The following is a 17737-nucleotide window of genomic DNA, read 5'->3' as shown; positions in this document are numbered from 1 at the left end:
GTTATTTATTATATATCTCTTCGCTTGCCTACTTTCAAGGTGAGTAATTCACACCCATTTTTCATCTTATATTTTTGGGGGTAACATGCATACCTATAAATCAAAGTTTATTTATTTACATCCATACCTCCACAACCACAATTTGAGATTAGATGTTTATGAATTTATTGCTCATCAATGAGATGCTATATGGTTATGTGTTAATTTTTATTATTTGGCGGCTGGGCCACCTCATCCTCATCTAGTATGCATACATTACCCCGGTAAGCTGGCTTTGTGCTAGACCAAAAGGGTCCACATCTATTTTATTTGGTAATTGCTATATACCATTAGTGTTGTAATTGTTCATATTCACATACGAATTGTTTGTTTTACAATATAATTACACGCTTAAACTTGTGTACTGCTCATCCAACTTTATGTTGATCAAACTCTATTTTTACTCGTGTTACAAGTTTGCTAGTTGAAGATTTACAACTCACATTTGTGTGAGGCAACCAGTTTTCCAACACTTTCATTGAGAATTTTAAACCTTTATAACTCATGACAGAGTATAATAGTCCAAATGTTTTCAAAATATTTTCATACGATTTTCATTACATTATAGTGATTAAGTCTTTTTAGACTTACGGGATGGTTACTACTGGTATTGTGGGGGAATTGTATACGTTAATTATTTATATCGTTACTTAGTGGACAAAGAGCTAGCCAATAAGTAATATGACCACAGTCACAGATATGGTCGAGTGACAAGTACCTTTCGGTAATTTGTAAGCAGACAAATGCAAAAACATCTTAATGTTGTACTGTGAAAATGTGTCATTTATAAATTAATGTACTTACCAGTAGTTCCTGCTGATCAAATATTTTGTTAAACATGTTTCAGGTGACTTGTTGTGAAGGAAACATGAATAATGCCATTAGGCCCCTCAGCTTAAATAAGTGGCATGTCACAAGAATAAAGAAATATGTTCTTTTTGTAAATTAGGGTTTAATTCTATAAAATTTATGTTTGTATTAATATGGGTTTTTATTCCCAATTTATGAAATAAAAATCACGGTGTTTTAAAACTATGATGATTTTTCCTAACTACGGTCCTAATAAATCTTTCTGTTGCCAAATATTTTAATAAACACCAGTACCACTGCTCGCGTTCGCAGATCCTGCCCGAGGTATGGGGTTATCGCTGAAAAGGATCTTTCAACGCTTGTGGTTGCGACGGATAATACGAGAGCTAACTTTAATAAAGAATACACCAATGCAATGGAATGGTGTTTCTTTGTTTGAACAATCAATTAAACAAGACTTGCTATACCATTCAAGTGTTTAAATCGTTTATCTCCATTCAAATTATCGATGCATGTCGCAAGTCCAATCGGGAGTCTTCTTTTATAACTTTCATCAAAATTATATGGGTGCATCTCGACTAATCGTAATATTTTTGGAATAGGAAATGCACGAAAATTATCACAAGGAGTCAAACAACTCAAAGAAACAAGTCGGATGTTACCTCGTTAAAACGGTCCCAAACTCTTAGATTTGCAAATCTATAACCAGATTGAAGCAATCATACTCATAATAGTGGCGATTTTTCGTGTTTGTTTTTTTTTCTTGAAATTAGTGGGTAATGTAGTCATCATCCATCGTTACGTCTAGAACATTATGTTTTTAACCAAAAGAGTTAACCTTCTCCACGAACTTGTTATGCCCCTCTAAGCTAAAGTTTTTAAGTTGACGTTTGGTAGAAGAAACCAATGAACTCGTGTTCACCAAATCTTCCTCTTTCCTTTGAAGACCTCGACCACTGCTGTTTTTCGGTTAATAGAGTAAATTTCGCGATTTTTGTCCTAAATTTTTTATACGTATTGAGCGCGGTCACTCCCAATGTATTTTTTTAAAAAAATAACGGTCACCACCGAATTATTTTTTTTATAATACCCCCACATTTAATTTTTCTTCTTATAAAACCTCGCATTTGGTTAGGGTTTGAAAACCATCTAACATTCATTCAGTTCAGAACTCAAAGGCACTGTCTCACTAGAGACCACCACTAAGCATACATCACCGTCTGCCGCCCGCCTCTGTCAGCCACCGCCTTGGAGAACACCAGCCACCACACACAGGACATTGTGTTCAGCCTTGGAGACACCACACACGTCGCAACACCGAACCTCACATCGCAATAACTAATCAACAAAGTAATTGTTAATTTTGGTTTATTATTCACCGTTGTTGAGTTGTCAAACATTGTATTTTATCTATATTGATTATTTTTCAAGGATTATAAAATTAGGGTTTATAATTATGGAATTGGAGAAATTTAGGAAAATTGATCAATTAAGCTTATAATTGGTATTGTATGGTGAAATTTATGTTTAACTCAATCCTATAGAATATTTTTAATTAGGTAAATCATGGGAGAGTAGCAAGATACTATTTATTCTTTTTTAAAAAAAGGAGGATAAACAAACAAGTAATTCTTCTTCTAGGTACTCACTCTTCTACTCGCGTTATCATTAGCATTTTAGTTATTTGTTGGTTAAAAAATCATCTAGTTTTTGTTTTTTATCATTATAAGAACAATCGTTTGAATTTTGAATGAATGAAGAAAAATTAGATTTCATATTGTATGACCTTACCCGAACCAACTCGCCAACCTGAGCCGAATCTTTGAATGAAAAATTTTTGGGTCCGTGACTTCGGTCACCACTGTGACTATTGAGACAATAAGTTTGTGACATCTAGAGTTTGCAAGGATCGGGTGAACGGCTAAGGCTGGAGAGTTAGACTAAAAATTGGATTTAGAAAAGGATTGAGAATTGGACTAAAAATTGATAGGCTTTACATTAAGTTTCGGGCTTAAAAATTGGGTTGAGTATTGGGTTATTGGACTTATTGGTAAAACTCAAATTTAATTGGAAAAATTATTTATATAACATTTATATAATTATATTTGTAAAATTTTCATTTTTTTGTTAGGATCTATCTCAAAATTTCATAGGGGTTGTCTCAAAATTACACAGGGATCGGTTTCAAAATTTCACAAGGATCGGTGTCAAAATTTTATAGGGGTTGATCAAGAATTTTTTGATATATTAGCACTAATTGTTTTTTTTCATAGGTGAATTACCCATGAAAAAAGAATTATAAAGAATTTGAGTCATAAATAAATTAGTTGTAGGTTTTATAAAGGAGTTTTCTAGGGACATCAAACACATCTTTATACGTCTAATATAGGACTATACGGGAGGCTTTACCCCGCCCGTAAAGGCCTCGTATAGTCCTATACGGGATGCATAAGATGCCGTATGGCCTTTTACGAAGCATATAGAGATGTGTCCCTAGCAGGACGTTTATAAATCCATGGTTCAATAAATTATGAATTACCTATCCCATAATACATGGTGGGCTTTGCCTTCATTAGGGCACGCTCTTATGACATAATAAAATAAAATATTAAATGCCAGTTAAACCCACCCATAGCATAGTTTGTGCCACTATAAAATCTGTACATACAAATCTTTAAAAGGATCTTTTACAACCGAAATAACCGAGCACCTGAAATATGCTCTGCACATCTTCTTCTTCCTCACCAGACCCCTAAAACCCAAATCATTATTCAGTAAACAAACCCAAATCTTTCTGGGTTTTCTGATAAACAATCAAGAAACCCATTTGGATCTGCAAATTATCAAGAATTAGGGCTGCCAATGAGGTAAAGATTCTTGCTTTATTGAATTAACCATTGAAAAACTGAAAATTTAAAAATAATTTGGTTTGTAGATTGAGATTTTGGAGGAAAGACAGCAATGACAAGTGGGTCATTGGGTATAAGATCATCAAGCTATGGCTCTTTATTGCAACATCAACAGCAGATTCAAAATGGACAAAAACATAGTCAATCTACACCACCAGTTGCTTCTAGGAAGTCTAATAAGATGCTTGTTAATAAAGAGAAGGAGAATATGTTCATGTGGATGTTTATGTTTGTGCATAGGAAGAAAGTTGGAATGATGTTCTTGTGTCTGGTTTCAGTTGCAGCTATGTTGTGGGTACTATATGTTGGCAAAGGTTTGATTTTTATCTTCTTAAAGATCAAATTTTTAACTTGAATTTTGCTTTATTTTAGCTCAATTTGTTTCCGAGAATTTGTGTTTTGTTGTGTCGGTTCGTTGTTATTAATTGTGTTTGAATCTTGATTGATTTTGGCTTAGTGTTGTACATTTTTAACCAAATTGTGTAAACACCATCTTTATTTTGATTAATTCTGAGCTCAATTTAGTTTTTGAGTCATTATTAAATGGTCCTTTTTGTACAAAGTTAGCTCAATTTCATAACTTGATCTGTACTAATATTTAATGTATATTAACTTACTGCTTTCTGTTTAGTTTTGGGCTGAATTTCATTTATGGGTCTTTAACTTGACTGCATTTTGTACACATTTACCTCAATTTACCATCTTTTCTTTAGTAATATATCAAATTTACTACATTTTGATTGATTTTTAGCTTGATTTGGATTCTGGGTCATTGTACATTGTACTAAAGTTTGTACTTTTGTTTAGCTCAACCTGCATTCTTGATCGCGGTCAACCCTCCGTTTAACCGAAACTTACTGAATCTTGATTTATCTTGCAGGCGAAGTTACACAAGAAATTCAGAATATCCAAAGTTTAGGCTTCAAGAACAATTCCATCTCAAATTCTTCACCAATAATTGCTAATGAACAAAAAATAAATGATATTAATTCTTCATTAGCAAATCATGATATGAAGATTATTTATGACAAAACAATTACATCCGTCTCACCACCACCACCATTACTGCCGCCGCCACATGTTTATTTCACTGGATAGACCCTTCCTCATGGCCACCCTTGCGAAAACTTCCCAATGCCGCCACCACCTGCAGACAAGAAAAGAACGGGCCCACGTCGTGAGTTTTCATAATCTCACACTTCATTTTAAACTTTATATATTTTTCTAACTTTTATTTCCATTTTTGCGACATTTCAGCATGTCCGGTGTGTTACCTTACTGTGGAAGAAGCTATTTCATTGATGCCAAACGCCTCATCATATTCTCCAATTCTCCAAAATCTGACATACATTCATGAAGAAAATCTAACCAAAAGTGAATTTGGTGGTTCTGAATTCGGTGGATATCCTTCTTTGAAGCAAAGACTTGAATCTTTTGATATAAAAGAATCAATGACTGTCCATTGCGGGTATGATTTTCTCCAAAGCAGTTTAATATGTGTAATTTGTTGTATGTGCCGAATTGGGTTGACGGGTCGGTGAGTAGCATTTGACCCGAAACACTTTTTGTCCAAATTTTATTAGATTTTACAGAGTCAGTTACAAAATATGATTATGATAATAATCTATTTTTTTAAACAATATGATTTAGGGGTTAATGCATAATTTGCATGTTTGACCCGCTAGAGATAATACATAACCAGAATCAAGCCATTCGTAAGTACGGATGGAAATTTCTGACATGACCTGTTAACATGGCACAGCTTGACATGAAATTAAGCGGGTTTGGGTTTGGTTCTGGGGTAAACAGGTTGGGTTCATATATGGGTCGACATGTTTAGGCCACGATTAAACCTGTTTAACTAATCGTGTTAAATGGGTTAACAGGTGCACAACATTTTTATAACTCGTTTATCAAGACTATAATGATTTTAAATGATTAAATATATTAAAATATTGATATATGATATTTGTTATATCATAAAATAATAAATTCCTAAAACTAAAACTATAAAACAGGTTGGGTCGTGTCATTCGTGTTGCTGAACGGGTTAAATTGCGTTGAACGACTAGTGTCGTGTAACCTGCTTGTGATACATCATACATGTCCGTGTTCATGTTCAATGATACGTTTAGTTAAATGGGCCGTGTTTGTGTTTGGTAACCGGTGTTAATTGTATTTTATTTATTTTCATTAATTCTTCTCTAGTTAATACATAACTATGTAAGCAGATTTGTTAAAGGAGATAAACCTGGCCACAAAACCGGATTTGATATTGATGATTCGGACCTTTTTGAGATGGATCAGTGTCAGGGAGTGCTCGTTGCATCCGCCATATTTGGTATCATATTAAAACACTCTACTGAAAGTTTACTACTTTATAACTTGTCAATCTTTTTATTGTTGGTGTTTGTTAGGCGCGTATGACATGATTAAGCAACCCAAAAACATCAGTGAAACTGCAAAGAAAGATGTATGCTTTTTCATGTTTGTTGATGAAGAAACTGCTAGTTTTTTGAGAAACTCAAGTGATCTTGATGATAGCAAACGGATAGGATTATGGAGAATCGTAGTTGTCCATAATTTACCGTATTCTGATCCAAGACGCAATGGAAAGGTATATTATTTACGCGATATAAAGTAAAAACTTGAGCTTATAGAATATTATTCATAATGAAGTTACATATTTGCAGGTTCCAAAACTTTTATTACATAGGCTTTTCCCAAACGTTCGTTATTCGCTATGGTTTGATGGAAAACTCGAGCTCGTTGTGGACCCGTATCAAATTCTTGAAAGGTGTTAACTTTTTAATGTAATGCTAAGTAATGTTATTATATGTTCTTATATAATATTAAAAATCTTGGGAGAATGCTAGTTTTGCCATATCTAGACATTACAAGCGGTTTGATGTGTTTGTAGAAGCCGAAGCTAATAAAGCAGCTGCAAAGTATGACAATGCTTCCATTGACTTACAGATTGACTTTTATAGAAAAGAGGGTTTGACCCCGTATTCGGGGGCTAAACTTCCTATTAGAAGCGGTATAACGCACACAATTATCATTAGTTTGTATAATTTGTTAATTACTTCTTGTTTGATTTTGTATTAATTATGCAGATGTACCGGAAGGATGCGTGGTAATACGGGAACATATTCCTATATCGAACCTTTTTACTTGTCTTTGGTTCAATGAAGTTGACCGGTTTACTTCACGAGATCAGATTAGTTTTTCAGCCGTGAGGGATAAGACCACATCTAAAACGAATTGGACCGTTCATATGTTTTGGGATTGTCAAAGGCGAAATTTTGTTGTTCAGGTAATTATTCTATGTTGGTATTTTTACCTCTAATTTTATAAAGTCAAAAGATGGTTTTTTTTCTAATGTAATCTTGATTATTGTTTAGTTTCAAACTTAGGTGGTGTTATTTTGAAAGTTTTGATAGGCTTTGCACATGGTTAAAAAGATTTCTGAAGATTTTCAAGATTTTGGTTTTAAAAATTGATTCTTTTGATATCAAAAGTTAATGCCATGCAACTTTCTTGATCCACTTTGACTTTCTTGATTTTGAGATTTCTTGCAATTGTCTTTCTTGATAATGCTGATTCTTTTGGCCCCTCTCTCTCAGGGATACCATCGTGATATTCTCGAGCTTTGGCCGCCACCACCACCTCTATTGCTGCCACTGTCACGAGCACCTCCTACGGTTACTATGCCACCACCCTCCGCCCTAACTGACGAAACACCAAACATTTCAGCTTTAGAAACAAGCATGGAACATATTGTAAGTAATTCCACAAAGATCAAATCCACGAGACGTCGAAGAAGGTTCGGTTCAAGGTGGCACCGCAAAGTTGTTGTCGGGACCACTCCAAACTAAAAAGATCTGTACATCAAAAAGAAATCATTAGTTTTATCGGTTTATCATTTTTAGTTGTATATATACTTTTTAAGATCATGATAATGAATTTTACCTTGCAATTTTGCTTCTCTTTTGTAATTTAAACATGTATTAAATTACAAAATATTTTTATTTCTTATATCTATACTAGAAATTTGAAGGGAAAAATAGAAGTTTCAAGGTACAGTAAACTTTAGCAATTTCTGTCTGTCTTATGCCTTTTGTCAATCAAATTATAAACACTAGTAGTGCTATTACAGTAAAACTGCCTTATGATTTAGCAATTGCTATCTGCCTTACAACACTTTTGTTTGATTACATTGCTCCTGTATATAAATGATGAAAAGGCACTTCCAACCTTGCACCCTTTCAAAGTGATGGTTGAATATAACTAACTTAATGATGACACTTAGGATATACTAATATTAACTTGGGATATACAGCAGCAGCAGCAGCAGCAGCAGCAACAGCAACAGCTGCAGCAGCAGTTGCTTTATGAATCTTTTTTCACACATATTGGTCTTCTTGACTCAGCATTCTTGACAGACTTTATTTAAATGACAATAAAGACTATTATTATTATTATTATTATTATTATTATTATTATTATTATTCAACAGTTCTCCAACTTTTCAGATAGTTATGCTGTTCGGTACACCTTTGCCAGTAACCCCAGGATTTGAAGTTGGCATGAGTAGTTCGTAAGGTGGAACTCCAACACCACATCTGTTCCTAAGCCTTGTATCGCCATTCCTCGTATTTATCTCATTTTCGATTCTTTTAACTTCAACTGAAAATTTATAAAATGCCTCAATAATCTTTGGCTCACAAGGCAACCCAGTTGACACATCTTTAATCTCCCCAAGATACTCCTCCTCATGTGGGTGCACTGAGATTATATCAAGTATGGCCATGTATTTTGTTGATTCTATCAAACTAGGCAACGAAGCAACAAAATAGCCGAGTGGATCAGCCAAGAAACTTGCAAACTCAAGTCCATGTTGTTGGGGTAAAAGTTTTTGCATAAGTGGTGGCCTATTTGGAACATATCCACCATAGTGATACTGCCCAAAATTAAGTGCTGCGTGTTGCCCTGTTGATATCCATATTATAGTTGTTATTATCTCCGTTACTTTATTAGGAGCACTTAGTTTAGGCCACCAATTAGCTTCACGAATATCAGCGTGCCCCACATTAACGGCTTCACTATACCATGACTGAAGTTCTATGTCCGATATAATAGCATTTTCATCCAGGTAGTAATGATTTACATAAGTATGCACTAGCTCTTGAATTGCAGACCAAATGAGAAGCCCATCATTGGCATACGGGTAGTCTTCAATGAGTAGTCTCAGCCCATGGGGCTTTGTTCCATCAGGTACCGCTATCCCTCTGCAACCAATGTCAAGTTAAAGGTGATGTGCTAAAAGTAGTTTAATATTTATTAACTAAAAATAAACACTAAGTAATACTCTAGACTCTCTAAAACTCGGCTAAACTACTAACCGGCAAGTGAACCGATCGACTCTAGTAAAGCTAAGTAAGTCCGGATATCGAACCCACGAGACTCTTTAAATTACGTTTATTAGCTAATTAGACTACAAAACACGACTAATTAATTATATTTATTTGGGGGGTTTTTATTTAAAAAAACTAATTTAATACTATAATTAAAAACTAATTAAGAAAATAAGTAATTTAAACGAAAACAAAGTTTGTTGTGAAAATAAGATGATGATGAGAAAACTACCTAGGCTAGAATCCCCTAAATTTCAGTAATGAATTAACCTGGGAAAATATTTAGTTATGGACTGGGATCGTAAAATAGACACTTAAAAGAAAACCCGAACATGACCCCTGACCCTTCTCAAGAGACACCTATGGATTTCTAACAAGTTTTAACGCACACTAGTATTAAAAATCAAGTTCCCTTACGGTCACCTAATTAATTATGATTTAGTTCCTTTATACGAAATCCTACCTTACAGCGCGGAAATCAAAGGCAATTTAAAATATTTAATTGACTCAATAGACAATAATAAATAATCAACCTTAGACGGACTCCTTACGAAGAACTAAATCTAGCAAGATTAAATAATAAAGATCTATCAATAACCTAGCACTTTACAGATTTTAGGTTAGCAACACACTTAGGTTTATTTAACAATATTATTCCTATGATCTTATCATGACATCAATCATAAAATAATCAAGAACACAAAGTAATCGACCTAATAGCAATCATATCATATGACAAACAATAATAAAGGAAAGCTATGGAATAAAACTCATCAAACAATCCTAAGCATTCATACGCATCAATTTAATATAAGTAAATCTTTTACTAAATCATAAAAACCATAACAATAAATAATCCCAAGTCAAAACAAAACATCAAAGTAGGTTCATCATAACCTAGGCGGTCTAAGGGTTTAGCCAACAACCATACTCAAGAACAAAAGAAAGTAAATAGGTTTAAACAATAAATTCATGACGAAAATAATAAATTCAAACAAAATAATAAGAATGTTTGGGTGAGACGGTGTTGAACTCGGAAGATGTCTAGTTGAACCAATAAAACTTGTGCTCCCTTCCTAGCAATATCTCTCTCCACAACTCCAACAATCAATAATAATATTATTAATATTAGTTGTTGTTCAACGATCTCCTTCTGCCCAGCTCCAAGGAAAATATATCAATGCCCCTCCTTGCGGCTGACTTCTGTTTCTCGATTCCCCTCTCAAGTTGTCTGCCTTTTTCTTTTATATCTCTTAATGTCGGCCTAATTGATGATTTCCCACCGACAACACACATGGATCGGGTGGGCCTTTATAGTGGGCTTTGCAACTTATTAAACCCAACACTTGCACTAATTGATTAAATATTATTCTTCACAAACAAATGTTGAGTTCCACCACCAATTACTTTCTCTTTCTGAAAACCTTGCCACATCCTTTGACTTTCATCATGTAGTTCATTATTTCTGTGATATGTGACAATAACATCATAATGCATCAAAAAGACCAACAATTAAAAAAAATGAATTTAAAACAAATACTCATTAATAGTGTTAAAAGAAAATAATATCTGCCAATGTTACTAAACGAATTATGTAGATAATTATTAATATGATTTACACATAAAAGTACTCCAAGAGAATATTTATAATCATGATAACGAAATTCATTTGAAGTTTTACTTTTCTTTCTCAAGTTTAGTAAAAGTACTCCAATTCAACTCGTAGTCTTTTGAAACCTTTAAATTATGAATATGATCCCACAAAGAGTAAGATTGAAACAAAATCTAGCTCAAAGTATTTAAAAATGTAGGAAATATTTATATAAAAATATATATAATTTAGACCACATCAAAAGGCTTAGAACATGTTATATGTCGCTTTTAAGGTATCATGACTATTTGACTTCAAATATTCCATTAAAATAAAATATATATTCTTTTATACTCAAACAGAAGGCAAACAAACAGCAAGCTGCATGCTATCCACTATTTAATTATTTAATCTATTTTTTTATTTTTCTTTTTCTTTGTTGGTCTAATGGTACTGTATTCTTACTTTCGCATCAAATCTGCAGGAAAACCTTCTAAGTCAAAACGCCACCAGTCACGATAGGCAGCACATACCATCTCCATGCTGTATTTTCCTGGAGAAAAGTGACTCTCTATAATCCCCTCTGCGGATATAAGACTCTCACGTTCCATCGCATTTATTGCAAGTGTATGTTTCATGTGTCCATTTAGAAGCTTGAAAATCGGATGCATTGAGCTCAAGTGTCGGTGAGTGGCTATTATGAATGGTTCTATACATGCATGAGCCCGCAACCTATATATCAAATATATAAACTCAGTCATTTATATTGTTTGCGTGCCATTTTGAATAAGGGTGCAAATTCACAAGCACATTTGACATACCAATGATGGATAAGTTGGTGAACACCGGTGTCATTAGAGCATACATGAGCTTTGCCTAGATTCCACAGCCACTTGGTGGTTGCATCACCGGAGGAGTGAGAACTTGTTTTGATATAGGTGTCAGCAGGAGGAAGGATAAGCTCACTTGCAATAGGCTTTAAAATTGTAGTTGATGTGGTCTCAATTATACATATTATTATATAAAAATTCTCTTCACTTTTAAATGCTTTTGAGCCAAGTTTTTATTGAATATTATTATTATTTGGTTCATGTGTTATTTTAATGATTTCAAAAGACAATGAACTAAAATGAAACATTTTTACTAGACTTGAGACTGACGAATGACGAATCAAGCATTTGATATATCAAACTATTTATTATTATAATTATAATTATATAAAGTACTTAAAAAAGAAAATGAAAAAAAAAGAAAGAAAATATAACATAAAGAAACGTCACATAATAATAATAATAATAATAATAATAATAATAATAATAAGATACTAGTATATATATTAATAGATTGATGATTCTAGAAAATATTATATTTTCTAACCCTATTTTGGCAGGGCATTCACGAATGGATTTGAGAGAGAGAGCCGCCATACACATTATATATTTTCGTGAAGCAGAAGCACAGCGGGAATAATTGGCTTGATTGGAGAGAAGCTTTCTTGAAAGAATATTATTAATATTGTCGTTAGGGGTGTGGCTTGAGCCACAAGGCCACGAAGAACAGAACAAGAAAAAGAAGCAGAAGTTAGACAAAAAAAAAAAAGGATTTGATCGCAAGAGAGAAGGGATAAAGCACTTCTATTTGGTTTGAAACTATTACTTTTTGTTATGAATCCATTCTTTAAACTTATTTATTTTATTTTTTTGAGAATGGTTATTGACTAAAACCATTTAATTTTCTAGGTTTGAATGAATATTTATTGACTTTTGGTTTGCTTGTCAGTTTTATTGGTTATTGGTGTTGGACTAATATTATTGTAACCAACTTATTGGTATTTGAAAAGATGAATATGCATATATATTATTAATTAACTTTTATTCAATAGTTTCATATGTGTCTTTGTGAATGTCTTTCATATGTAGACGCATATTAGGTTACATACTGTGTGTTCGTAACTAGTTTATGGTTTATAGCCGGCATAATCCATAGGAACTATTGTTTGAGGGTTTAGAGATTTCAAGTGTTCTACCTATCTTGAGACTGATAGGTAATAGATAGTTGGGGTTGTCTTATTCATTAGGCGGTTTGGGTATAGATTACACGAGAGTGGATTTCCCCCTTATTGTCTTTTGGTTTTTGCTATCCTAAGTCTTTTTGAGCATCTTTAGGTTACTCCTTACGTCCCTTACACTCCCGGATGTATTGTGATTAGTGAGACTGAGAGGTGATCTAGTCATTAGAATACTTTAATATTGTTGGAGAGACTGAGAGGTAATCCAACCAATCGGTTTGCGTCATACGCCCCTTAGGTATTTCTTTTAGGTGACACCCAGAGAATGATCAGGGATCCACTAGGATGTCTAGTGCGTCGTATCTTTAGATCCTGGTTCCATCACCGTTTCCATAGCCGATAAGCGTCCAAGATTCACAAATAGGATTTTAAACCTAGGTAACGCCTTTCTCATTAGTGTTTTCGTTTAAGTCTTTAAGTTCTAATTTATTATTTTTCCTAGTTTAAAATTAGTTTAATTAGTTATTAGTTTTAAATAAAATAAATAAAAATCCAAAAATAATCTTTTTCTCAATTATTAGTTTAACTAGTTAATTGTCAAATAAGTAAAATCATTAAGTTTTAAGTTAGAGTCTAGTTTTAAGTGTCGCTAGTGTCCTTTGGGTTCGATATTCTGGACTTCATTGGGCTTTACTACAATCGATAGTGGTCTAGCATTAGGAGAGTCTAGGTTTATAAATTTAAAATTAGAGTGTTTAGGTTAGGTTAAGTTTTTATAGACCGCTTTCAGCACATCAGTAGTCAAGAAGAAGATTGTACGGGTTGCATATGCTTTTTGGTCTTCTTGTGCATTTATCCTCTCCAAAAATGGAAGGTAAATGTCATGGTAATCCAATATGAAGCTTGTTTTCATCCAAGGCCTGAAAGTAAAAAAAGTGTGAAATCCAAACAAAAATCAACACCGGCATTTCTACAGGTAAAATCACTGATATAAGCATGTTTGACAAATGCATGGAACTAAAAACTAACAAAAATGTCAAAAATAGACAAAACCAATAGAGCAATGACACCTAACTCCATGGGCACCACTAGGCACTAGTGTAGCCCGGACGAAATATAATGCAAAATTGAGTTGGCAACACATTTCATGTCATGCAATGACGGAGCTTGGGTTTTATCAAAGGGGTGGCCAAAGTCGCAGAAAAACATTTTATGGATGTCCGGACTCAATACCTATAAAAATTTTGGGATGAAATCACGAAAATTTACACTACTAAATGAAGCCGGGGGTACCCGGGGTCCTTCATAACCTTCGCCCCTGATGTCATGTGTTTCAACTTTCAATAGGGCTACAGTGGTGCCTACACGCAAATAAAAGGCCTACATAGGTATCTTGTTAGCCAAGGCTCCATAGGCGCGCCTGACATGTCGTGTTGGCCACCTCTGGAGCCGTGGCAGACAAGGCACCTATCCTGTTTATTCATGTTAGGTACCACCTTAGGCCAAATGAGACACATGTCATGCTATACTGTTTCTAACTCATTTTTACATGAAATTTTGTCCGGGTTAAACTTAAGCTGGTGATTAGTGATTCCAAAGGGCTAATGTGTCATTTTTCTGTTGGTTTGACAATTATGGTTACTTTTTAGTTTCCTGCCTATTTGGGATATATATTGGTCAAAGATGCTTATATTGGTAATTTTCCCATTTCTAAATCATTAGTGCTTTTTGTATTCTATTAATGTTGGGTCTGTTAGAAGATAGACCTGTTGTACAGACATTCCATTGAGGTGGCTTATAATGTGTTCCTCTTTAAGTGCTGATTCTGGTGGTCCATATCTTGAAGGGTCAAGTTTGCTCACAGGCGGAAATACCTGTAGATACAGAACCGAATGACGTTAAGGTAAAGTAATTGATCTTATAATCGGTTTGATTGAGATCGAATATATAGGAACATATAACCTTCAACTTCTCTATGCTCGCAGGGTTTATCCCAACAAGGGTTTGACGGGCAAGTTCATCTTCTTGCACATAGCTTGTTACATTCCCTAGAATGTCAGTGATGTTTAGTTATGATTTACAAACAACATAAATGATGATTGCATATAACTATGATTTCCCTAGTCATGTTTGCACTTACAAGGCACGTTTTTTTGGTATATCAAACTTGAAGATATCCCAAACCTTCAATAATACATGCACATTCACATTCTTATAAAGAGTTGTAAAATCTGTAATATTCCTAGAGACACCATTCTGTTTGTAGAAAGTGGCCATGGGTGGAATGTTGTGCATCACTCCCTTCCAAATATCATTCACGATATCTTGGCGCCTCGTCCCCTCAAAAACTTCGTCTCTTGGAACATATGTTGAAGATATCATTGCATTCACTGGCGTTTCTGAAGTTACATCTATATAATATTAGGAAATTATGCTACTTTCTGGTTTTCATGAGTAACCTATCTTACTCTTTGGAACATTAAAATGATTATTGGATTTTAATCATCCTCCCAGCTTTGACCAATTGCCTGGCAATAAACCTAACTTAAAAAATATTTTTTGACAGTCCCAACTTTCAACTCATTTTCCTCCAGTAATCCCATACAAAAAGAAAAATAACTCCGTCATCTTTTTGATGGAATGGAAAACACATATATATTGTTTGGAGAAAAATATGTTGAAAGTTGGGACACGGACTTTTAGAAAATATTTTTAAAGTTGGGTTTAGCGCCAACCAATAGGTCAAAGTTGGGATTATTAAAATCTAATATTCCGAATTAAAGAAACAAACTTACCAGTAATTGTGGAGGCACGTCCCTTGTGACAACGTCTCGGATGTGGGTTTCTTTCACCTCCTAATGTTGGCCTTGCAAATTTAGCTCCGTGATTAGGATTCCCAAGATCATTGTACTTGTCGTAATCATATATTCTGTCTGAAGACAATCTTTCTCCATTTCCATCTCCTCTCTTGGTTTTGAGTTCCTTAGCTCTCAAGTATTTCAGCCCCTCAGGTGTTTGACTTGGTAAATATGCCTATGTAATCCATCAAGTCAATGGTAGGAAACTTGATACTTAATTTGCTTCTTGTTTTAAAAAAGGAATGCCCATCTAGGGGATTATCGTGGAATACAAATCAATTTGTAATAATTAAGTTTGATTTCGTTGGGTTCGAGTTTGAACACCATGGAAACCCAACCAGAGTGATTACTTAATTTAGGCAAGTTGATCGTTTCTGGATTTCATTCGGCTTAGGATCTGGTCTCTGCTTCGATTTAGGATGTGTTTTGTAGTGGTTAATAACAATTAACATAGAGCAATAATTACAATGACAGTTGATGGATTGGTGGTGGAGGATGATATATGCACCTTGTTGGAAAAGAATATCCTTTTTTTGTCTTTGCTAATGTGAGTTGTTTGAATCCATGAATTGCATGCAAAGTGAAAAAAGCCTTCAAGAGAGATGGTCTCCAAATACAACTCCTTGGCATAATTGTTCCTCACCAAGATGGCTCCTGGTTCTCCAAAGTCTTCATCAATTTCCAGCTCAACCTTAAAGCTGAAGCACCCTGTACCATTCGCTTTGCAACTTGACAAGTCAACCACACATTCTTTGCTCACCTTTGTCTTCATGGTACCTTTCATGGACAAAGTAGCAATATACAATATTCTTACTACACATCTTCTAGTGCTTTTTATATGATAGAAAATGAATCATCTATACACACTTCGTTTGGATATTAGACAAACGGTCGTTTTGACTAGTAATTTTCAAGATTTTAATTACCCCTTTATGGTCACAACGTTAGTCCATATATTGTTCAAACGACCGCTCTGACCAATAATTTTCAAAGTTTGATTTTTTCATCAAAACAACTGCGGTTTTGATGGTGTGAAATCAAACAGGCTGGTGTAGCTATATCATAACCATATATAAAAGCTATAATAATTCTTAAAAAAGAAAATCTATACTTGAATCTAGCTGAGTGCTAACAAGTTGAAAGCCAACACCCTTCTTCTCGGACTTGCTTAAGAATTGTTTTAACCATGGGAGCTTCATCAACATGATTATCATCATCTTACCCATCTCAAATTCCTTCTTTGTCTTGACATTAACTGTTGCAGTTACCTTTAGCATTGAGGACTCATAAACTTTAGCTTCATCCTTAAGATACTCTTCCACCACATTGGGAGTCTTCACAACATTTAGGCTGCACCCAATGCTAATATTCTTCTTAGAAGCAGACATAAACATAGGATATTTACGTGTGCTTTTAGCACAAATTTCATTGATAGGATGAGTAATAGGTTGGATTTGATCATTGGCTGTTGTGGTCCACTGCTTTGTTCCCAGCATATTTTGTACGTGCATAGAATCGCCTTCAACTTTTTTTATAATGTTTAGTTGTTCATGCTGTTGGAATAAAAAGAATAAAAAAGAAAGTCAACATATATTAATATTATTAAATATAAAATTAATATATATTAATATTAAACAACATCCTATGTCACGGTGGTTAATAAAAAGAAAAAAACAGTTTTTCTTTTTCATATTAACCCTAATAGATTAACCATCATCCCCAACTCTCTGATCATACGTTCATCCAATCTTCATCATTGATTTCTTCTTGAGTACACAAGAATACTTCAATTCATCTCTGTGCTAACCTTGGAGAGCGATTGGCAACATCTATTTGTACCCCGGTAGTGCTCAAATCGCTTTTAAGGCAGTGTGATTACACACGACACAGGTTCAATTTTATTATTGCTTTCGGTTATTCAATTGTTTGGCAGATTCCTCCAACAATTTAAAAGCGATTTTGTTTCAAATCACCCAATTAGAGATTATGAATCTGTCAAAAATTATTCCTGATATGTCAAAACTCGAACAATTAGACGGAACCAATTATCGTCGTTGGTCTCAAAAGATGTTAATCTTTTTTGAGCATTTGGATATAGATTATGT

General features: G+C 34.1%; 2 pseudogenes across 1 annotated transcript; one reads left to right on the top strand and one right to left on the bottom strand.

Annotated features, from left to right (window-relative positions):
* The first annotated feature begins 3685 nt into the window (after window positions 1–3685).
* LOC143618333 (putative hexosyltransferase MUCI70) lies at window positions 3686–7789 on the top strand (annotated as a pseudogene). The gene is made up of 10 exons (XR_013150989.1): window positions 3686–3716; window positions 3785–4072; window positions 4639–4935; window positions 5016–5226; window positions 5990–6099; window positions 6176–6375; window positions 6452–6571; window positions 6627–6798; window positions 6875–7074; window positions 7385–7789. The product of XR_013150989.1 is annotated as a putative hexosyltransferase MUCI70 (transcript).
* Window positions 7790–8289: 500 nt separating this feature from the next.
* On the bottom strand, window positions 8290–17128 carry LOC143618335 (linoleate 13S-lipoxygenase 3-1, chloroplastic-like; annotated as a pseudogene).
* Between the last annotated feature and the right edge of the window lie 609 nt (window positions 17129–17737).

The sequence above is a fragment of the Bidens hawaiensis genome, unplaced genomic scaffold (genome assembly GCF_021521415.1).
Source record: "Bidens hawaiensis isolate Kalapana, Puna unplaced genomic scaffold, B.hawaiensis_p1.1 tig00069369_1, whole genome shotgun sequence".
Taxonomy (NCBI): Eukaryota; Viridiplantae; Streptophyta; class Magnoliopsida; order Asterales; family Asteraceae; genus Bidens; species Bidens hawaiensis.
Note: the sequence above shows the minus strand (reverse complement) of the source record. Positions and strands in the feature narration are given on the sequence as shown.